Source organism: Bidens hawaiensis, unplaced genomic scaffold (assembly GCF_021521415.1).
Source record: "Bidens hawaiensis isolate Kalapana, Puna unplaced genomic scaffold, B.hawaiensis_p1.1 tig00028239_1, whole genome shotgun sequence".
In the NCBI taxonomy this organism is placed as follows: domain Eukaryota; kingdom Viridiplantae; phylum Streptophyta; class Magnoliopsida; order Asterales; family Asteraceae; genus Bidens; species Bidens hawaiensis.
In genome coordinates this window covers 154,672-178,591 of record NW_027494594.1, presented here as the reverse complement: position 1 = coordinate 178,591, position 23,920 = coordinate 154,672, and the positions used below count along the sequence as shown (strand labels likewise).

The 23,920-nt window shown below is 36.6% G+C and overlaps 1 long non-coding RNA gene across 1 annotated transcript; it reads left to right on the top strand.

Annotated features, from left to right (window-relative positions):
* Positions 1-1,120: 1,120 nt before the first annotated feature.
* On the top strand, positions 1,121-23,812 carry LOC143576568 (uncharacterized). Its single transcript, XR_013142969.1, has 3 exons — positions 1,121-1,200; positions 1,235-1,316; positions 23,171-23,812. It is a non-coding gene; the product is annotated as an uncharacterized LOC143576568 (long non-coding RNA).
* The last annotated feature ends 108 nt before the right edge of the window (positions 23,813-23,920 follow it).

The following is a 23,920-nucleotide window of genomic DNA, read 5'->3' as shown; positions in this document are numbered from 1 at the left end:
TTTGATGCCAGGTGAGACACATTTGCTTTTTGTTAGTGGCCTTCGATCTATGCTCTTGTTTTCTATTTTGGAAGCATTAGGAATCTGTTATATATCCTTGTTTCCAATTCCCTTTCAAGTTAGATTTGAACTTAAGAAGTAGTCGACCAGCTCTTTTTGGCTGGTGAAGGCAATAATAGGGACATACACTAGGTTAAATGGGACTTGATCTTAATTTCCACTGAGAAAGGTTTATATCTTGCTCTTCTTCAAAATTGGAGATGAAGATTTGTTATTAGTCAAGGTAGCTTGCGGATAAAAGCGATTAAATCGATTTAGGGTATGGACTCATATATATCTAATGTTAAATCCTCGGTGAAAAAATTTCACAGTGCTATATATTGATCTTTGCAAACTCCCATATACCTGACAAGGTACTCTATGGAACTAGTTTGTCCCACGTAAGGTTAACATTTAAGTTGTGTGATAGCTCCTCCATTTTGTCTTCCATATCCAAGTGCCATGATCTTCTGCTTTCTTCTTCTACCAGAATAGCTCCATGGTGAAGTGGATAACATCAATCCTTATTACTTCTTTGTAAAATCTATTGTGTAGTCGATGGTGGTAACTGTAAACAAGGAATAATTCTCGGCAATTTCATGAACACTCATTATGGTTATGTATACACAACCTTCCTAACAACCAATACCATAAAGAAGGAAAGTAATTAAAAGATTATAAATACAATATATTTAGCAAATATGTAGTTGACTAAGGCACCCCCTCAGTCCAATAGGAGCTCGAACTCAAAGATTGGCTTTAAACTTGCAAAATAAAGTAAGGGGTAGGCCTTTAGTAAAGATGTCAGCATATTGGTAATCAGCCGGTATAAGCAAAACTCGAATGTCATTGGCCCGGACTTTGTCTCTAACAAAGAGGATGTCAATTTCAACGTGTTTAGTTCTTTGGTGTGGCTTGTCGAGTAAGAACATATAATTCAAGAAGAAGGCTCCTTATCCAACTTGTTTTCGCGACTATGTTAGCAACGCCATGGTATTCAGCCTCAGCATTAGATCTTGAGATGGTTGTTTGACTTTTGGAGGACCATGAAACTAGATTAGTGCCCATACACACACAGTAGCCTGATGTGGATCTTCTCGAGTCTGGACAACCGCCCCAATCGGCATCGGAATAAGCAGTTAGAGATATGGAGTTAGAGGGGTTAATATGTTGCCCGTGGGATGTGGTGCCACAGTTAGAGAAACTGAAAGTGGGGTTCTTGCAGGTCATACATAAAAAGGCAAAGCTGTTGAACAACATAAGAGATATCTGGGTGAGTATGCACTACGTGAAAATTGACCTTCGGCCACACGAAAAAGTGTGGCCGTAGGCCTTTAGCCACACACATTTGGTTCAGGTCATATGTGGCCAAAGGTCGCGACACCGTGGGTATGATATGGCCACACACAGTTTTTAGTGGCCTTATGTGGTAATAAGTGTGGCTAAAGGGTACAGGCATTAGTTACTGGCCATCAAGAAGCCTCTCAAATAAGTGTGGCTAAACGGTAGAAAATCGCCACATGAAAATTTACTATGAGTAACCATTGCACGTATATAGCCACATGAATTCATTTTTCAACCACATGAATTTTATATTATTGTGGCCAATAGGGTTGTGTTAAGCTTGCATTGTGACCTATACCGTGTGGATATAGCAAAGAAATGGCCACTTAAATTTAATAATAGAGTGGCTAATTATATGATATAGACACTGGATGTTACATTAAAAGTGGCTAAATATGTTTACTTGCCACTCAAACACTCCTTTGTAGAATATAGTGTGGCCATTGTCTTACCGTTGTCACACATAATGCTTTTTGTAAATTAAAGTGTGACTATTGCAAAACTTTTCGTCACACATAGTGAGGTACTGTGTGGCTAATCATATCTTATAGACACTAGAGGTTATTGTGAATGTGGCTAAAAATATGAACTTGCTAGTCAAAAACTCTTTTGTAGTTTGTGTTATGGCCATTGTCTTACTATTTGTCACACATAATGCTTTTCGTAATTTAAAGTGTGGCTATTGTCAAACTTTTCGTCACACATAGTGAGGTACTGTGTGGCTAATCATGTCTTATAGACACTGGAGGTTATTGTGAATGTGGCTAAAAATGTGAACTTTCTAGTCAAATACTCTTTTGTAGTTTGCGGTGTGGCCATTGTCTTACCGTTTGTCACACATAATGCTTTTCGTAATTTAAAGTGTGGCTATTGTCAAACTTTTCGTCACACATAGTGAGGTACTGTATGGCTAATCATATCTTATAGACACTGGAAGTTATTGTGAATGTGGCTAAAAATGTGAACTTGCTAGTCAAAAACTCTTTTGTAGTTTGTGGTGTGGCCATTGTCTTACCGTTTGTCACACATAATGCTTTTCGTAATTTAAAGTGTGGCTATTGTCAAACTTTTCGCCACACATAGTGAGGTACTGTGTGGCTAATAATATCATATAGACACTGTAGGTTGTTGTCAATGTGGCTAAAAATGTGAAGTTGCCACTCAAACACTCTTTTGTAGTTTGTGGTGTGGCCATTGTTTTACCGTTTGTCACATATAATGCTTTTCCTAATTTAAAGTGTGGCTATTTTCAAACTTTTCGTCACACAAAAATGTTTATGTTGTGGCTAATGGTCATTTATAGACTCTAATTTTTGTAATTTCAGGTGTGGCTATTGTCTTACTTTTGGCCACACCTATTTAATGTGTTCTATGTGGCCAAATTGTGTGTAATTAGGCAATATATAATTATTTTTATTTTTGTTCAGTAGTATAAAACAGCTATAAGCAAGCATGACAAAACAAAATTAGAAACAAATTATAATAACAATAATATTCACTTAAGCAAATGTATATTCAAAATATCTTACAAAATACAAAAATAACGACTACCTATATACTAGCTAAGGCGTCGGTTTTCTTGACACTGCTCCTTGTCTTCTGTTTGGTCACCCGGTCTATCGTTGTGTACTTTTCCTTTGCCTTCTTGCCATCTCTATCTGGTTCTTTTGAGGATAGAGTGGTGGTAGCTGGAATAACAGAATATTAAAAACATATATGTATAATTAATGTCGTATTTTGTAATTGAATAGAACAAAATAGTAGGCCTGCAGACGAACCGAACATTCGTTTAACTATTCGTGAACCTTTCGGCTGGAAGTTCGTTTATGTTCGTTTATCTTTGTTCAATTACGTTAGTTTAGATTATAAAAAAACGAACATAAACAAACACAAGTGTTCATTTTTTATACTAAATGAAAATGAACATAGATATTTGTTCAGTTAAGTTAAAAGGGAACAAACCTGAGGTCACATAAGATTAGCTGTTCTGGCCAAGCAACAAAAATACCACGTGCGTTGCCAACAGTCACAATTTCACCTGTCTCACAAGGAATAATTGCTTGTTCCTTTATGACTTCATCAATACTAACTTTAATACTAACTTTATAGCAACCCTCCGGGATTGCTTTTCCATGCAACTGTTGTGGAACCGGTGACCAATGAACTTTACCATTTGCCACCTTGTTACGCTTGTCATGCACACACAAACAACACTCATACACCTATAATCAAGCATGTGAAATTAAGATGGATTAGTTGAAGTCAATATATAAGTACATACCCATGTTGGTGGGAAATTAACAATGTTTCGCGCAGTACATACCTTTATGACAGCAGGTGGGGAAGCTTCATCTGTAGATACATCAACTTTTCTTTTGCGGCTTATCCCTTTTATCTAAAAACCATTCAATGAATCAATCAACAATTAAAGGAAAAACTGAAATTGCCAAATACTTACTGATGGTTTTTTCGAGCCATTACTATCCGGAGTGTGGTGTAGTTGTGTTGATATTTGGTCAACATTTTTCTCTATAGGCTTCATTGGTAATATAAAAGAAATTGGAATTGTTAGACTTATTAGGTTATAAAATATAAAAACTAAAATTGTCAAATACTTACTGATGTCGCGCTATGGGGATCGACTACCGTTTGGTCAACACTTTTTTCCACAGACTTGGCCTGCAATTCGGTAATAGAAAATGAGCACACTCACATTGGAAATGAATTATAAAAAGTACTGAATTTGTCAAATACTTACTGATGTCGCGATATGGGGAGTGGGTACCGTTTCGACAACTATTTTATCCGCAGACTTGGCCTACAATTAACTTATGCAAAATCAGCACACTCACATGGAAAGTTAATTATTAAAACAAATCAATCAAACTGTCAAATGCTTACATGAGAAGCGGATTCTTGTTGCACAGCCTCACCTGAGGTTAAGATGTTTCCCACAGAACTGGCCTACAAATCAATTTATTAGGTTATGGAAAATGAAAAATCACATGGAAAGTTGTAATAAACAAAGAAACTGTCAGATACTTACTGGTGCTGGCATTTTATTTTGCGCCACAGCACTAGTACTTTGGTTAGAACCAACCTGGTTGGGAACAGGATTTACCTACGAATTGTGACAAAAACAGTGCCAAGTATGTATGTCGAATGCATTAATTAATATGTAGCATACGTCACTTACTTGACTTGCCGGCATTTCCGGCAACAATCCTTCGAGATGTCTGAACCTGGCCTCAAATGCTAACCGTTCCTTCTCACAGCTTGCTAGCATAGCATTCGTGGATTCAAGTAGAGACGTCAACCTGTTCACCACTACATCTCTCTACACCGCCTCATACTCAAGTTGGGCAATCCGTTGCTTAAACGAGCCTTTTACCCACCCCAATATTTACCTGTTGTCAATCCATACCCAATCCCTTTTAAAAACCCACATTTCTCTTTGCCAAGAACTAAGGTGACGGCATCTATGCAAGGTTCAAGTGCCAGGGCTCCGGAGGCGATCTGCTCCTCATGCTAAACCTGCAAGAAAACAAATATTCAAATACACTTGTAACACGCTTATGTATCCACATCAAGTGTTGAGACAAGTTATACAGACTCAAGTTTTTTTGACACCAATATAAGGCAATGAATTGACTTTAACATGATTTAAAAAGTTTAATACTAAAACATACTAATTTGGTTGCCACGCCTTCGACAACAGCATTCTTGTATGCACCATCTTTATCCTCCCTTCCTTTCATCCATATTAATGCACGGCCGGGTATCGCCTTCAGCTTCAGAGGTTTACCGATGTTCGGCATAATGTATTTGGCATACATTTTTTTTCTGAAATCCCGAAGAAGGTGTCCGCGCCGATTCATCATAGAAGGCCTGTTAGACGCCTCAATCTCAAAATATTTCTACATAATATAATACAATAAAGGTAAATTACTTCTCAAAATATAAAATGCACAAATAAAAATTAAGAATAACCGTTATTTGTTCCCACAGTTTATCTCTAAGTTCCTTTGTGACCTCCCTCCAACTTAAATGTCTCAAGCCAACTATTTCCCTTACAACATCCCCTAAAAAACTTGCAAACTTTGATCTGTTTTGGCCAGTGAACCTACCCAGATTATCAAACTCCACTACCATTCTGGCACCACCAGAGTTTGCATATTCGGTACGTAGCTTAGGTAACCTCATCAACCCCCTTGTAGGTTTTTTCGTAGTAGCAAAACTGTTGATGGTTTCGATAGCCATCGTCCCAATATCATCGTCCCTACCAGTCTCACCGTCGTCGTCGTTGGCTTCCTCGCTGGAGTAGCCTTCAGTGTCATCTGATTGACCGTCGTCGACGTCGTTGGCTTCCTCATCGGAGTATAAAACATGTTTCTTGTTCAATTGTTTCATCTATAAGCTCCATCGTCGTGTTGATTTGTGGAGTGGAAAATTTGTAATAATTTGGAGTGTAATTTGATTTTTGGAGTGTTAAATGTAATTTGGAGTTTCTGAATATTCGGAGCCATTATTTTGGAGCTTTTTGAGTTTTGCCTCCCTTTTAATTAAAAACCAATAGATTATTGGCATAGTTTTTACATTAGAGAACCTGTGGCTGAAAATAGACACTTTGACAGAAGATGGTTGGATAAGCGTGTTACTTGCGTATTAGGGTATTTATATATTTTTATAGACACTTTGACAGAAGATGGTTGGATAAGCGTGTTACTTGCGTATTAGGATATTTATATATTTTTTGTACATTAGCGTGTTACAAGCGTAATAGTGTTTTTTAACAAAGTGTTTTTTGTTTTATTTTTAGATTTAACCAAGTGTTTTTAGTTTTCTCGATTTGTTTTAAGACACTCCATAATTACCATTCATTAAAAGTTTTCATACAAAATGTACCATTACAATACATTCCATAAAATAAAATAAGAGTGAATAACAAAATAGATGATACAAGAAACTATAAAAGTAAAGCATTTAAAAGCTAACCAACTAACATTCAACACAATAAACTAAAAAGTGTATCAATACAACCATACAAATATTACCAAATCACAAATGTTCCAAAATTCACCAAACACATCCCCAAATATTTCCCAAATGTTACAAATATCACCAAATCACTAATCAACTTTTGAAACTAACAAACTACCTTCATTGAAGTCATATTCAAATCTGCACTTATCACCGATCTGTAAATCATTTTCCTCCTTGAAATTTTTCCATTTTTGTAAAGAATATCTGAATTTCAGCTTCGACACTTCACCATAGAGTTTCATTTTTTTTACGACCTTCGGGATTGACCAAAGTTATTAGCATTCCATCACAGGCATCAATCTTGGTAGCAATGTGGCCCGGAAGACGCTGTGAAAAGCAAATTTCAAATATACTTGTAAATAAAAAAGAAATTTAAAAATTCAATTTACCAATTTCTTGGTGACGTTCATGTGGAAGACGATTTTAGAGTCATCATTTTGCTCATCAAGATGAATTGGTTTTTGGGAGGAACTACCTTGATTGCTTAATTGGTAGTTGAGAAACAGCTAATTTGGATCAGGAAGGATAAATTCTATGTCATCTTCATGAAAGACATTAATATGAAATGTGTTATCTGATATGATTTCAAACACAACAAACGAACCACCTTTCAAGTTGGTTTGTTTAAAAACCTCAATCCATCCATCCTCTAGCCTATAACCCATTCCTTCCCAATGACATGAAACGTTAAACAACACTCTATCTAGAGCAATAAGCTCGAAAAGCAAATTCATCCAATTTTCACCAAATTCTTGAATCACGTCCCACTCAGGGAAATCCTGTTAAACATGTTAATTAAAAGACATTTGAATTTGGAAACAATCATTAAAAATAGAAATTAAAACTTACTAAGTAATGGACGTGTCGGTTTCTGACTGGAATACATATCATAGTACCGGATTGATCATTTACGTTTCTTTTGAAAGTAAACATTTTCAACATAGATGTTGACATAACCTCAAAAACAACATATGTTCCAGCTTCTATACAACATTCTCTGATTAATTCAGTCCAACCGGTTCCAAAATAAAAGTCATCAAGTACTTTGATTCTAACAACAGAAAACGTTCTATCACTTTGATCATAAATCAAACAACAGCCGGTATTCGATTTCATGTCAGCAAACATTGGTTGAACAGCTTTAGGAATGAGCTATAAGTAACACAAAAAATGTACTTAGAATGTATATGTTGCAAAACTGTAAAATGTTTCATAAAAACAAATTAACCAGATAACATTAACATACCATCGTACTCATGGAATCACTGTCGATATCTACCAGGAACTTAACTCCGTTACTGAGACGTGGCATTTTTTGTTCTTACCAGGATAAGCGATCGATGTCTACGAATTATAGTAAATACGAATTACAGTAAAGCGAAGTAGAAGTCGATTTAGGGTTTTGAAGTTAAAAGGGGTTTGAATTTTGGTTTTATTTATTTCTACACATTTAATTATATATATATTTTGGTTTTTATTTTATAAATTTTTAAAAATAGTATAAAAACATTTACTTTTAGTTTTTTTACTAACATTCCGGTATTAAATTTCGTTAAAAGTTGAGTTCGTTTAATAAATCGTATTTTTTAAATAAAATTAATTTTTTTCCATTAGTGAAGTATTATCTTAACCATTAGTAAGATTTTCTGGATAAGATTTACAATTTCGTAATAGAGAAGCTCATAACATTCTAGTGTTATCATTGTCATATGGTTATCATCATCACCATATGTGTTATGATGATGATCAACATCATAAAGTTATCATGGTTATCATGTATTATAGTGGTTATCATCATCATAATCATCTATCACCGTCACCATGAAATGGCATCATCATCAGACGTGCGGGTAATCAACGTGGTCATTGTATAGGCTATCGTAGTCGGCGTTGATCATACTGGTAACATATATCTCGCTATCAGTGTCGTCATCATCGTCACACATCATCATCATCAGCATCATCATCATCATCATCATCATCATCATCCGATTGCCATGTACGGGATGTAGTCAGCATCGTATGGGTTGTCGTAAACAAAACCCCCAATATTAGCGATCACTGTCAGCACTATCTTATGAATTGTTGTCGTCATCAAACGACATCATCAGTTGTACATGCTACCATCAGTATGACCATCGTATACGTTATCATGGTCGCCGTCGATCATACGGGTTACATGTCATTAAACATCGGTGTCACCATCATCATCAACATATATATATATATATATATGAGTGTGTGTGTGTGCACCTGTGTGGCGTATTGTCATATAGGTACATATAATTGGTCATCATCATATATATTTGTGATCATCATCATAGACGTCATGCTCGTCGTACGAGCTACAATCGCCATCGTATGGGTTGGCGTAAGCAAATCGTACCATATAGGTTAGCAAAATCAATATGATAACCACCACCAACCCAGGTTGTTATATTAGCATCGTGTCATCATAATTGGGCCAATCATCTCGGTCATCATACGGGATAGCACCGTCATCGTCTCATGTATTACATATCCGCAATCATACTACACACCACCTACTACCACCATCCACCGCCCACATTCGCCACAATGACCTCCAGCACCAACCACTAACCACACTCCACCACCACCCACCACACCACCACCACCCACTAATATTATATAAAAATATATATACATTTATTTATACCCATCCACCACCACCACTCATTACCCACCAACACCACCACCACCCACCCACCACCACCACCACCGACCTCCGCCACCAACACCCACCCACCACCACCACCACCGACCTCCGCCACCACCACCCACTGCCCACCACCGCCACCCACCACCACACATCCGCCACCAAGAACCACCACACCTCCGCCACCGTCCACCACCATCTAATATTTATATATATATATATATTGCTAATATACAGTACAAACCGTACGATTAAAATTTAAAAGCACGCGCCTTTTTGCTACTATACAATACTAACCGTCCGATTAACTCATCTATTCTAGAACGGCGATAATTATTCCCAAAATTCAACCTCTTTAGTCAACATTCCTAAAAACCGTCGACGATTCGTTTCTACTATGAAGCACAATCACAAGCCCGAGTGGTTTAATTATTCTGGAACGGAACCAAAATGAAGAACCTTAACTCATCTACTTCTGGAACGGAACTAAGGACGAAGCACAAGCACGATGGGTCTCAGAATAAAGATGGAACAGGTGTTAATTTATGATTTTTTAGCGTTTTAGGTTTAACTAATCTTAAAATGTAAGCATTTTTTTAAATCATCTTATGTATTAAAGCGTTTTATAGGCGTATTGTTGTTGTAATACATATCTTTGTTTTTTTTAAATCTATGTATAATATTAAAGCATGTTATAAGCGTATGCTAAGCGTGTTATGGCTTTGGTATGAGAATTATCAATGTGATGTTTGTTAAGAGTTTTCTGTTTCCTTGTGATTCGTGCTGTTATCCCCTACCCCCATGTTTTATTGTATGTATGTGATTCAGTTGTCGAAAAAAAAGACTGATAAAGCTAAGCATCTAACGAGAATATAAATAAAAGGAAAACTAAAAACGTTGCTCCTGTGGTGAAAAAAGGTGAACACAAAACATGTTGTGGAAGCAGACTCTGATTCAGACCTTGACACAAAAATCGATCGGTTGTTGTCAAAGCGGAAAGAGGTGGAACACGGCACCTCTGACCCAGACTTTCAGCATCCGAAAAAGAAAGCCATTAAAGAAAAGAAGCGAGCCGAGAGGGGAAAACCTTTTGTTGAATTTGTAGACAAAAAATTGAAGAATAGGTGTGCACCTTGTAATATTGTTGATGCAGTGAAGGCAATGACCACTGCCCAAAAAACTTGTGTAGAAGAAATGGGTTTCGGGTCAATGTTAAGACTTCAAGTAACCCAAACTCCAACAACTTTGGGATATTGGTTGCTCATGAACTATAATAACCGTTTAAATGAATTGAACATTGGGAGCGGTGTTATTAAGATAACACCACAAAAAGTACATGAAGTGTTGGGGATACCAATGGGTAAGATTCCTGTTTTAGACAAGAGTAGACCAAGATTGGGGGAAGATGTTACTACAGATTTGTTCAAAAATCAATTCCCAACAAATTCAAGAATAAGTATAAAGCAGGTGAAAGACAAACTGGCCGCGGATCAAGGAGTTGGTGAACTATTTAAGATTAATTTCCTTGTGTTTTCAACACCTATATAGGATTTGTGACAAAATCAACAACAGTCAATCAACGATTCATCTCCGCAATTGATAAAACATCGGATATTCCAAATATGGACTGGTGCAGCTATGTTATTGAAAACTTGAAAATGACAAAGGAAGAATGGAGAGGTATAAACGATCAATACAACGGTCCGATCACTTTCCTTGTGATGCTTTACACGCACGAATACCAGAAAAAATATGGTCCATTTGGGACTACCGTCACAACGCCTGCAGTCAACTACATAACAACAACTACTCTTAATAACATGGAAAAATACTTGGAGAATAATGGTCCTTCCTTAGAAGAAGATGCTACTGAGGTTGCTGCTGTGACGTTTAGTGTTGACAGGAAAGGGATTGATGCGGCTGTTGCTGCTCTTGCTGCTGTGACCGTTAGTGCTGTCGGGAAGGGACTTGATGAGACTGCTGATGCTACTGTTGCTGATACTGCTGCTGTGACAGTTAGTGCTGTTGGGAAGAGACTTGATGAGACTGCTGCTGCGGCTGCTGCTGCTACTGCTGATATGACGGTTAGTGCTGCCGGTAAGCCTGGAGTTGAAGAAAACACTGCAGCTAAGGAGAAACAAGAACATGGTATTAAATTTGTTATTTTCTTCTAAAAAACTCTCAGATCTCTGATCTCTACATGCATTCTATGTAATACAACATTATATGTAATTAAAAGACAGATGGTCAAAGTGCATCTGAAACAGATAATGCCGATCAAACAGCTGAACATGATTTGGATGATTATGTAAGCGATTATTCACCTTTAAGTTTGCAAATTCCTATCGTGCTTGTTGACTATTATTTAACTCCATTACAACTGGCTGGGATAAATTGAAAATGTTTTTGAATTAACAATAACTGTATTTTCCTTTTAGAGTCTTGGAATAAGGCAATGGATAACAAGTTGAAGAAATTTGATAAAATTTGCTCCGAGATCAACGAGTTAGTCCGTCAAGGAAAGGACAGACATCCATCAAATGAGAATATATTTGCATGATGTTGTGAATGGGAAAACAGATTCACTATTAATATGGTCCCTAATACACAAGATTCAGATGTTGGTGTTGGTGGTCAGTGGCTGCTCTAAAAGGTATTTAGGCTAAATTAATTATTAGTATAATTAAAACGCTCTTAAAATACTTATGCTGTTATTTTAAACTTATTACATCGGTGTGATGCAGTTGATTCAGATGTTGGTGTTGGTGGTCCAGTGGCTTCTCAAAAAGGTATATCATATATGTACCGGCTTAATTATATACCAGCTTAATTATAATCACAGTTGAACATATTACATTTTTGGCTGTCGTAAAAAATGATGCAGGTGATGTAGGTCAAGAAAACAATGTCTCATGCACAGGTATTGATGAAGTTGTTAATACAGTGGTTGCGTGGGAAAAAGAAGGTATTTAATTAAAAAAAACAAAAGGGGTTGAAGGTATTTAATTATAGTTACAATTGGTTTCAGTCAAATTTAATGTGAGTTGTTTTATGTTTAACAGTTGACACCGGATTGTCAACAAGTGATAGCTTCATTACACTGAACTCTCCATATCTTCTGAGAGAGGTTGACGTATCTACTAGTGTCACAGTAGATGAAGAAATAATTTCAGAGTATATATTTTTTTGTATTGAAGACATTTGGGAGGAGGTCTACAAGTCCACTCACACAGACTCGTTCAAGGGTCTTTGAAAGCTTCTGTCCTGGTGTTTATATAGCCACCAATGTAATGGATGCATTCAGTGAAGTAATGAACTATGAAGAAAAGAAAAAATCTGCAGCATCATCGTTCAGATTCTTTGCTTCAAGCACTGTGCTGGTACAAATTAATCTATTTTGTTTGTACTGTTAGAAAACTCACAATAAACGCTTTAATCATCTGCATTTTATTTATTATACAGACAAGTGACCATTATGCTAAATCAAGGGGTTTCACAGACAAAGAAAGACTGGATGTGTTGAAAGACAACATCAAAACAGATATGGCAAAGAGTGGAATTCTATCACTCAAGGAGGTTGCTATAGTGCTCGTGCCATTTCTACAAAATGATCATTTCTTTGTGGTTACCTTCAATCTTCAAACAGGAGTGATAGAATTACTTGACAACAGTGCAAATCAAGAAATACCAGCTAATGCAAAGTTTAAAAGCTTAGAAGACAATTCAAAAGCAATTAGAGAGAATTTGGAAGAAAGATACGGAAAGACTCCTGATATAATGGTAAACATATATACCTTTAACCCAAAAAACTTACTTAAATTGCTTAAATTTAAAATACTTAAATTGCTTAAATTTCTTAAATTTAAAATACTTAAATTGCTTTCTATTTTGTTTAGAGAACCGTCTTTTGCATGTATCTTAAAACAATCAAACACCCCATTACTCAGCAAATCCAAGTAGCAACAATCAATAGATTGAAGATGACATGGAGAACAAGAAATAATGGAATAGATTGTGGTATTTTTGCTATGAGACCATGGGGGTGTACTTTCAAAAAGGAAGGCCATAAACAACAAAGACAGCTAAAATGGTTGAGGTCAAAGTATTTATGCAAAATCCTCCTCTCGGATATAAACCAACACAGAAATACTCTTATCAAGAAAGCACTGCTATTCCATGAAAATGACGACACTCGTTTAACCGGAGAAGAGTTGATTGCTGAACTTAAGAAAAGGCAACAAAAAATTTGAATGATTTCAAAACTGACTGCTATGTACTTTAAGATACTTGTTATGGAGATCTCTAGTCTTCTGTTAACAATTTGTAATGCACTTTAAGATAATAGTTACATGTTGAATCAATGTTTTAACACAAACATAAAAATTTTATTACTACTAATCTCTGGGTGACACACATAAAAACACACCATCACTGCATCATAAGCACTCATGAAACACCATCACATACTAATCTCTAAGTGACATAAGAAACTTCAACTTCAATTCCATTGAGCAATTCAGTTCAAGAATTGCCTTGCCCAAAAGTTTTAACTCGTCAAGTTCTCTTTGTCCTACATCAACCATAAACAAAACAGCAAGATCTCGGATAGTACTTGCGGTCATTCGAGTAAGAACTTTTGCAATGACATCCCTGGCATCCAAGCTGTTGCTAGTCTTTACAAATTCTTTAGTAAGAGTTTCCCGACAAGCTTTATCTATCTCGATTTGAGCTTCAATATGCCTTCTGAGGGCAGCCTTGTAGGATCTAGATGATGATGATGATGACGAGCAATCCATTATTAACTAAAAAAAATAATTTAAAATTATGTAGGTATATGAGTTTCAAAAATGTGGTGTAGGTATATATAACCAAAAGGCTCACAGAAAAAACAAAAGGGTGTCCCACGCTTGGGAAACGCAACCGGACGAATAGTAACTCTGTAATAAAAAAAACAAAAGGGTATCCCACGCTTGGGAAACGCAACCGGATGAATAGTAACTTTGTAATAAAAAAACAAAAGGGTGTCCCACGCTTGGGAAACGCACAAACTTGTCTCATGTGTTTTTGTTTAATCTAGAGATTACTTGCATTTATATCACCTGTCAGAATTAATTGATCACAATTATACTCACCTGTCAAAAATGTCGGGAAAAATATTATGGTAATGATAGCCTACATTAAAGTTAAGCTATATCTTACTAGATCTTACTATATCTTACTACAAATCAAACTTACTAACTTACTGGTTACTAAATCACACTAACAGTTTCAGAAAGATAATAAAAATGTATTCTTCTGACAAAACCGTGAAGAGCATGGTGAAAACAACGATGGATCTTGAGAAAGAGAAAGACGACACTTTGTTGAAGATAGTCAAAGCGATTAGGGCTAGACCCGCATTCGAAAAAACAAAGACCTTCGACTCCTGTAAAATCATGTTGTTTGAAGACGACAATGATTATCAGAAACAACAGTCTGAATGCTACGACTCAGTGTGTGAGACCCTGGTTGACACCATAACTACGGTGTCAACCAACATGAGTTTTAAGGAGCTGGAGAAGGAGATTGTGGACAGGGCGGAGTGATGGTGATGTTAGCTTCTCTCTTTTTGGTTTTTTTGTGATGCATTGTAATTAATGGTACTTTTTGTATGGCATCTTTTGATAAATGGTAAATATATGGATTATCTTAAAATGCTTTATGTATTGTAATTAATGGTACTTTTTGTGATGCATCTTTTGATGAATGGTAAATATGGATTAATGGTTCTCATCTTTCTTTGTTAAAAATGTGTGTAATCAATTAGCTTAAAATATGTTATATATTTGTTCAAAAGAGTCTATTACGCTTGCAACATGCTACTGTACAAAGACATATAAATATCCTAAAACGCTAGTAACACGCATGAGTACAACAACTCCTTTCTAAACCCTCCTATATATGTATACTTATATATCTAGTTTTGTTTTCAATAAAAAATCCTTTTTCACCATAGAAGAAACCTCATCGCGGACCACAACATCCAGTAACAATCGATCTCAGGTTTATTGTTTTTGTGGTCAAGAAGTCATTCTAAGAACATCAAGGACCACCAAAAATCCATGTCGGAGGTTCTACAATTGTGCATCTCAGGTTAGTGAAATTGCAAATAAAGTTGGAATTCATCTACAATTGTTGACCCTAAACACTATATTTTTTAACTTAGGGCAAAAAATGTGATTTCTTTACATGGTCTGATTGTGTTTTGTCCACAAGATCTGATGTGTGCACAAGATGTACAGACATAATTCCTATCTTGATAAGGGCAAATAAGTCATTAGAGGATCAACTTGCAAGGAGTGTAGCTTCACTGATTGAATCAGAAAAAAAAGTGAAGATATTGTATTTTATTTGCTTCTTGTTGTTTTTAGGCCTTTTAGTTAGTTTTGTAATTAAAAGCTAAGAAACTTTGTTATTATTTTAGACCAGCTATTATGATGTATTTTTATGTTTCTGAACGGATTTAAAGGCCTTTTAATGAGTAGTTTAGTTTTAGTGTTTTCAAAAGCATAGTGTATTTATTTCATTAAAAAGAGGTTATTATAAAAAAATTAATAAAAATATGTTCCCTCCGGAGTTTCGAACCCGCGGTATTTGCAATCTATGTTTAATCACAAGCGTCTCAACCGTTTGAGCTACACCCTAAGAACGTAATAGAACCTCTTCTAATATTTATATAACGAAATTTAGAAGTTTAAAATTTTCATTTTTACCCGCCAATTAATCGAGTTATTCTGGAAGACTCCCTAATCAATTAGTATTTATTGAACCAAATAAAATCTCACCAAACCCTAATAAATGATCTGCTAGTGTATTTATTGAACTCTCATCAATATCAATCCTACCAAACAGCTTCATTAATCTCAGGTGAGTACCAAATATTTTTATTTTTAATTAGTCGGTTACATTTATTTGTGTTAATTAGTGTGTATATATGTATATATATATATATATATATATATATATATATATATATCGTTGATGACACAGTTAATAAAAAAATTCTTGGAAGATGGATAAGTTTTGGATGTCAGTAGGCGACAGGTGCAGTAAAGCATATAAAGATGGTGTTAAGGCATTTCTACATTTTGCAGTTCGTAGTTGCAAGGAGACATCACCACCAATTTCTATTTCATGTCCATGTGTTCGGTGTGTGAACCATGTATCTCTTAGTGTAGACAATGTAGAACATGACTTGTACAGGTTTGGAATTGATAAAAGTTATACTACTTGGATAAAACATGGAGAAACCGACACCAACATTCCAACTAATTTTAATAATACTGGGTTTGCCTACACCTGCATTCCAACTATTTATGATAATAATACTGGGTTTGTTGACACCAACATTCCAACATATGCCTGTGAAACTGTAGAAATGGTAAATGCTACAAAAGACAATTTCAAAGGCGGCAAGAAGTATCAACAGTTTCTACAACTACTTGTTGACGCTGAGAAGCCCCTATATAAAGGATGTCTTGACTTCACCAAGTTGTCTGCATTAGTACAACTACTCAACTTGAAGAGCAAGCACGGGGTATCTCATAAGTTCGTTGATGAACTTCTGAAATTGTTGAAAAAGATGCTACCTGTAGATAACCAAATGGTAAATAATATGTATGAGGGCAAAAGGATGATGAAGGCAATGGGCTCGGGATACGAAAAAATACATGTGTGTATCAATGACTGCATTATTTACTATAAGGATTACAAGGATTTGGGAGCATGTCCAGTTTGTAACAAGTCAAGGTGGAAGGTGGATTAGAAGACTAACAAAACTTACATAAACACGCCCACTAAGATACTGTGGTACTTTCCCATTATTCCACGATTCAAGCGCCTCTTTCAATCAAAGACCACAGTAGAGAATTTAACATGGCACGCCACGAGTACCAATAAACCCGGTGTTTTACGCCACCCATCAGATTCACCAGCATGGAAAGCCATAGATGACAGGTACTCCGATACCATCGGAAGCGATCCAATAAATCTTCGTCTAGGGATTTGCACTGATGGGGTCGACGTACATAGAGGCAACAGAAACCACAGTGTCTGGCCTGTTTTAGCAGTCATTTACAACCTTCCACCTTGGATGTGTATGAAAATAAAATTTATCATGCTTTCTATATTAATATCCGGAGTGCCAGGAAACAATATTGATGTGTTTTTACAGCCTTTAATTGACAATCTAGCATCTTTATTTGAGGTCAGGGAGCCAACATGTGATGCATATAAACAAGAAATGTTTACACTACGTGCAGTTGTGTTATGGACGATTAATGATTACCCTGCTCTTGATACACTATGTGGTTGCCGTTACAGTGGATTCAAAGGTTGTGTTGTGTGTCGGGGTGACACTCGGTGTGTTCGACTTTATCACACAAAGATGCAGAGTTATGCTGACCACAGAAGGTATATATCACATGACCACCCTTTCCGCAAACAAACAAAGACGTTCAACGGAAAATAGGAGATGAGAACCGCTAAAGAGCCTATGACAGGGGAAGAGATATACGACGAGGTCAAAAACATTAACAATGAATGGGGAAAGGGATCTGAATCCCTAAGTGGGAGTAAGAGGAAAAGGGATAACACAACGCCGCAGCCATATTGGAAGAAGTTCAACATATGGTACCAACGGCTCAGCTATTGGAAGTATTTACCTGTCTAACATTGTATTGATTTGATGCATGTTGAAAAGAATGTGGCAGAAAGTATTGTCGGGACGTTGCTGAACATTCCCGGTAGGACAAAAGACGGATTGGCAGCTAGAAAGGATTTGGAGTTTCTAGGGATTAAAAAGGAGTTGCAACCGAAAGCAAAAGGCACCAATACAGAACTGCCTGCAGCATGCTTCACATTATCAACGCAAGAAAAAGACATGTTTCTTGAAACACTGTATAAACTGAAGGCTCCACTAGGGTATTGTTCTAACTTCTCTAGTTTGGTGAATCTTAAAGAAAGGAAGCTACAAGGCCTTAAATCACATGATTATCACATGCTTATGCAACAGTTTCTGCCCCTTGCAATACGGTCCATCATGCCAGAACCAATGAGAAATGCTATAATTAGGCTTTGTTTTTTTTCAAGTCAATTTGTAGCAAAGAAATAATTGTAGAAGAGCTTGATAAGATGCAGGAAGAGCAAATAGTTACACTGTGCCTGCTGGAGAAGTACTTTCCGCCATCATTTTTTGATGTCATGGTTCACTTAACCGTGCACCTTGTAAGAGAGATAAAATTATGTGGGCCACCTTTAGGGGTGCAAATGAGCCGAGCTGCTCGCGAGCTACTCGAGATCGGCTCGTTAAAAAGCTCGTTCGAGCCGAGCTTTATCGAGCCCAAGCCCGAGCTTAAGCCTAAAAATAAGCTCGTTTAATAAACGAGCCCTGTCCCGAGCTTTACTTATCGAGCTCGAGCCGGCTCACGAGCCTAAACGAGCCTTCCATTTATATAATTTTTTTAAAATATTTATTTAATAATTATTAATTAATAAATAAAATGTTTTGAAAAAATAAATAAAAATAACTGAAAAAATATATATAATATATTATAATTATATAAAAAAATAATTTATAAATAGTAAACGAGCCGATCCCGAGCCAAGCTCGAGCTTCAAAATCCATTAACGAGCCGAGCTCGAGCTTTGAAAATACAGCTCGAAAAGAGCCGAGCTCGAGCTCGAGCTCTGTGTAAGTTAAACGAGCCGAGCTCGAGCCTAGTCGAGCTCGGGCTCGGCTCGGCTCGTTTGCACCCCTAGCCACTATGCTTTCGTTGGATGTATCCCTTTGAAAGGTGTATGAAGGTTATCAAAGGGCATGTGCGAAACAAAACTTATCCAGAAGGGTGCATTGCTGAGGAGAACATTGCGGAAGAAACAATCGAGTTTCTGAGAGAATACCAAAAAAACATCAAGAGTACTGTTGGTATTCCACATGATAAGCATGATGATAATGGGGAGACAATTCCTGTCACAGGCGTTAAATCAGTTGAAGTTTCTCCTGATCTCTTCAAGAGAGCACATTTCTATGTGCTGCAGAATACGCCTGAAATAGCGTCGTATATCGAGTAAGTAATACTAACATATATACTCTAAATTATATATATATATATATATATATATATATTCACAATAGATTATACTCCTACCTGTAGACAACACAAGACCTCTTTGAAAAACCAAATGGCTGGTAAACGACAAGCATTGCTGGAGAAGGAGCATACTTTAAAGTTTGGTGACTGGTTACGCGACAAGGTAGATCAATTTATTCAGTCTTTTATAATTTTTAAAATTCTTTTCTAGTTTCTGCAATGTAGGTGAAGAATCTAGTCCTTGTAATGAAATTCAGGTTGAAAGGGAGCTAGCGGGCTCCCCAGGTTCTGTATCAGAAACCGTAAAGTGGATTGCACAAGGAGCACACCGCAAGGTTTACAAATACAACTCATACGACATCAACGGTTTTGAATTTCGTACAAAATCTCATGATGGTAGAGTTTACCAGAACAGTGGGGTTGGTGTAGAGGCGGATGACATGCACGTCAAAAAAGACGTGGTGACCTATGGACAAAACTTTTATTTTGGGATTTTGCAAGATATATGGGTCCTAGATTATCATACTAAAAGAATTCCAGTCTTCATGTGCCAATGGGTTGACCGTAAACATGTCAAACATGATATTCTTGGTTAAGCGTCGATCGACATAAACAAATTTGGCCACAAGGATAATCCGTTCATATTGGCCTCGCAAGCACGCCAGGTGTTTTATGTTCAATATCAGCTGGATAGAAAAAAGCATGTTGTCCTCATGACTCCACCCAAGAATTACAGGCATTCGTATGATGAGGTCAATGAGGAATTTAGTACGGTAACATTCCCTCATGAGGGTAATACATTGCCACTTGTACAACCAAATCAACTGCTTCGTAATGAGTCCCCGGATGATTACTGGAGGCCCGGGAAAAAGCCTACAACTATTCGTAATGGAGATTGACACCGATGTCGGGGTTGTCGAACCAGCAGTTGTGTTCGTTCGGCTAGTTAGATGTAAATAATGTTTAAATTTAGTTGTGATACACGATATCACCATTCTTTAATTTGTACTTATTAATTCAAACTAAAGAAATATTGGTTGTTTTAAATACTATTACTACTTATACAGGCCGGTTTGTTGAATTCATTTCATCTTCTGGCTATTTTGGTCAATTGGTGTCAAGTTCAAACATACATCATGTTACATCGATAAAAGTCACAATTGACTTGTAGTGTATAATAGTAAGATCAATAAAGTCATTACACTCATAACTGACTCGTGCTATATCAAAGTTACATTAATACAAAGAAAGCCCAAAAATGCATCATGTTGTCTAGGGAGTTCATGGTTCGGTTGGAAACAGCGAAACCGCCCAAACCGGCCATCGGTGACAGTCATCATTTCTCGTCTGATGGTTTTGTTTCTTGCAAAACCTCTGTTTGGTTATGTTTCAACATACTTTTTAACAGCTGGTTTCCTGCAAAATATTATCAACTCATTTTATAAAAAAAGACCATTATGCCCTTCTTTTCACTAACCTGCATACCAAAATTGTACCCTCCATACTTAGATCTTTGACCAAAGCATCTGTGGGTCTTAGACTTTGAAGAAGCCTTTGAACAAATAAATTCAGTTTTGAAAAACCCCTTCCAAACTCAATGCCATCACCAGTAACCTTAGATTTGGTGATGGCATTGAGTTTTGGAAGGGATTTTATCAAAATTTAAGATCTTTGGGAAGTTTAAGATCTATGGAAATTTTAGATTTTTTCTGCTTGGCCAAGTTTGGAATTCACATAACATATATATATTAAAGCCTAATAAATTTCAGCCACCAGTTTTATTGCAGGCATTAAAGTCTGTTGTTTTATAGTTGGTTTATTGCAGTCATTAAATTTCAGCCACCAGTTATATATATCACGCTTTACAGTTAATAATAACATTTACAATAATAACATTTACATAATATAAGTGATTATGTATTAAAAAAAAGCAGTCATTAAATTTCAGCCACCAGTTATGTATATCACGCTTTGGAAACACTCCACGCTTTACAGTTAATAATAACATTTACAATAACAACATTCACATAATATAAGTGATTATGTATTAAAAAAATTTAAATATGATTAATCAATTCACATAACATATTAATACCAAAATATAATAACATTTACATTAATATAGAAAACCAAATTACATAAAACTAACTAGCTCCTAGCATCCGGCCTCATCTCAGAATCTACATCAACATCCATCGTAGACCTCCTTGTAGATTCTGTATCCGAATCTACATCTGGATTCTCTTCTGGAGTATGAGAGGGCATGATCCTCTCGTACATGCCATCCGAGGTGTAGGTGGAGTCCCTAAGCCTTTGGAGGCGAAGGTTCACCTGACTACGGAATGCCCCATAAACGGACACCGCCTTGAAGTCATCCAATTCGTTCAACTCAATGTAGGCCACCTCGATTCCCGGCACTACCATATCAATGCTGAAATAATCAGCAGTTGTGTACCCAATCCACCTAACCATTCGGTTAAGTTGTTGGTACGTGAAGGGGTGAGGGTGGACATAGTCCACAAACCTCACCCTTCGATTCCTCCTGACGGCGCCAGAAGAAAAGTGGAATCGTATGGTGAAAAATGTGGGGTCGTAGTAAATGGGGGCATGAGCACCCGGTGCACGTTCGACCCATGTTGAAGCCATTATCGGAAATTATAATCGGAAGAAAGGTGGATTGTGATTGTGATTGTGGATTGTGATTGTGATTGTGACTGGTATTTAAACACCATCGGAACCCGGCGGTACATCTCCCTGACAATTTGAAATTGGTGGCACAAGAAACTGTAAAGGAAATGATGACGTCGCCACTCGTCAAATCAACGTGTGGCCATTAATTACGTTTTTGACACGCTTAAACATATTTTAGTGTGACCATTTATCACTTATAGCCACACATAAAAAGTGTATCTATGACAATAAAAAACTTAGAAAAAATAAAACTAACATACTCTTTGGTCACACAACCTCGTATAAGTGGCCATTAATTACATTTGGACACACTTAAAAATATTTAAGTGTGACCATTTCTCACTTATAGCCACACATAATAACTATATCTGTGACAATAAAAAACTTATAAAATATAAACTAAGATACTCTTTGGTCACACAACCTCGTATAAGTGGCCATTAATTACATTTGGACACACTTAAAAATATTTAAGTGTGACATGTTCTCACTTATAGCCACACATAATAAGTGTATCCGTGACAATAAAAAACTTATAAAAAGCAAAACTAAAATACTCTTTGGTCACACAACCTCGTATAAGTGGCCATTAATTAATTTGGACACACTTAAAAATATTTAAGTGTGACAATTTATCACTTATAGCCACACATAATAAGTGTATCCGTGACTATAAAAAACTTAGGAAAAATAAAAGTAAACTACTCTTTGGTCACACAACCTCGTATAAGTGGCTATATATTTTAAGCGTTTTAGCCACATTACTAATAAATACAATGGTTGTTCGTCATATTTCACCACTTTATTAAAAATGTGGCTAGAAAATGTGACATTAGGTCACACAACGTAATATAAGTGGCTATATCGTTTACCTTTTAGACACATCTCTTATCAATACAGTAGCCGTTTGTCACATTTGGCCACACTATTAAAACATGTGGCTAGTTAAATGTCACAGTTTGTGGCCAATGCATGTGTTTTTGGTCACATGTATCAAAGATCAAACAAACTATGACTGTAGGTCACATTTCGCCACACGTTTTTATAATGTGGCTAGTTTTTGTCACAGTTTTTTTCAAAGTGTGGCGAAAAGTACCTAAGTAGGTATCATGAAGAATAATATGTGTGGCCAAAACATTCTGGAAGGGTTTCAAACATGGTCAAAGACCTTTTAGCCACACATTTAAGCCGAAGTGTGGCAAATTGCCCAGACCACATGTGTGGCCGAAGGTCGATATTTACGTAGTGATGTAAGTACTGAAGTGGCCCCGGCTATGCTTCGACATAATGTAACATCTGCAAATGGTGGGCTAGAGTTGGAACTTAATTAGATGATGTGGCAACTAGTGTGGCAAATGGTTTGCAAATAGTCATGTTCGCTCGTGCCAAATATCCTCAGCATATGTTTCTTGAGATAAGAACAAATTAACCCCTTTGCATATGTGTAACCGAAATACCAAAAAAATGATAAACTTTACCCAGATCTGACATAACAAACTCCTTAGATAAGGAACTGATGATGTGAAGTAATAAATTGAAGTGTGAAGCGGTTAGGGCGACATCGTCAACATAAAGTAGAAAATAAGCGATTTAATCACCTTGTTTGTAGATAAATAATGAGGGGCATGAAAGAGAACTTTTAAACCCACAATTATGAAGGTGTGTAGCAAAACGTTGAAATTACACACGAGGGGCTTGCTTGAGACCGTATAACGATTTTTGTAATTTGCACATGTGATCGGGCTTCGTTAGATCCTTGAAACCTAGGGGTTGGAAAATGCAAACTGTTTCTTTTAGATCCCCATGTAAGAAAGCATTTTTGGCATCTAGTTGATGAATATGCCATGATCGAGATGTTGCCAAACTAAATACGGTATGAATAGTAGTTGGCTTCACAACTGGACTGAATGTATCGTCACAGTCGATGACAATTTGTTGAGAATTACCGTTGACCACTAGTCGTGCCTTATATCGGTGTAGGTGACCGAAGGAATTA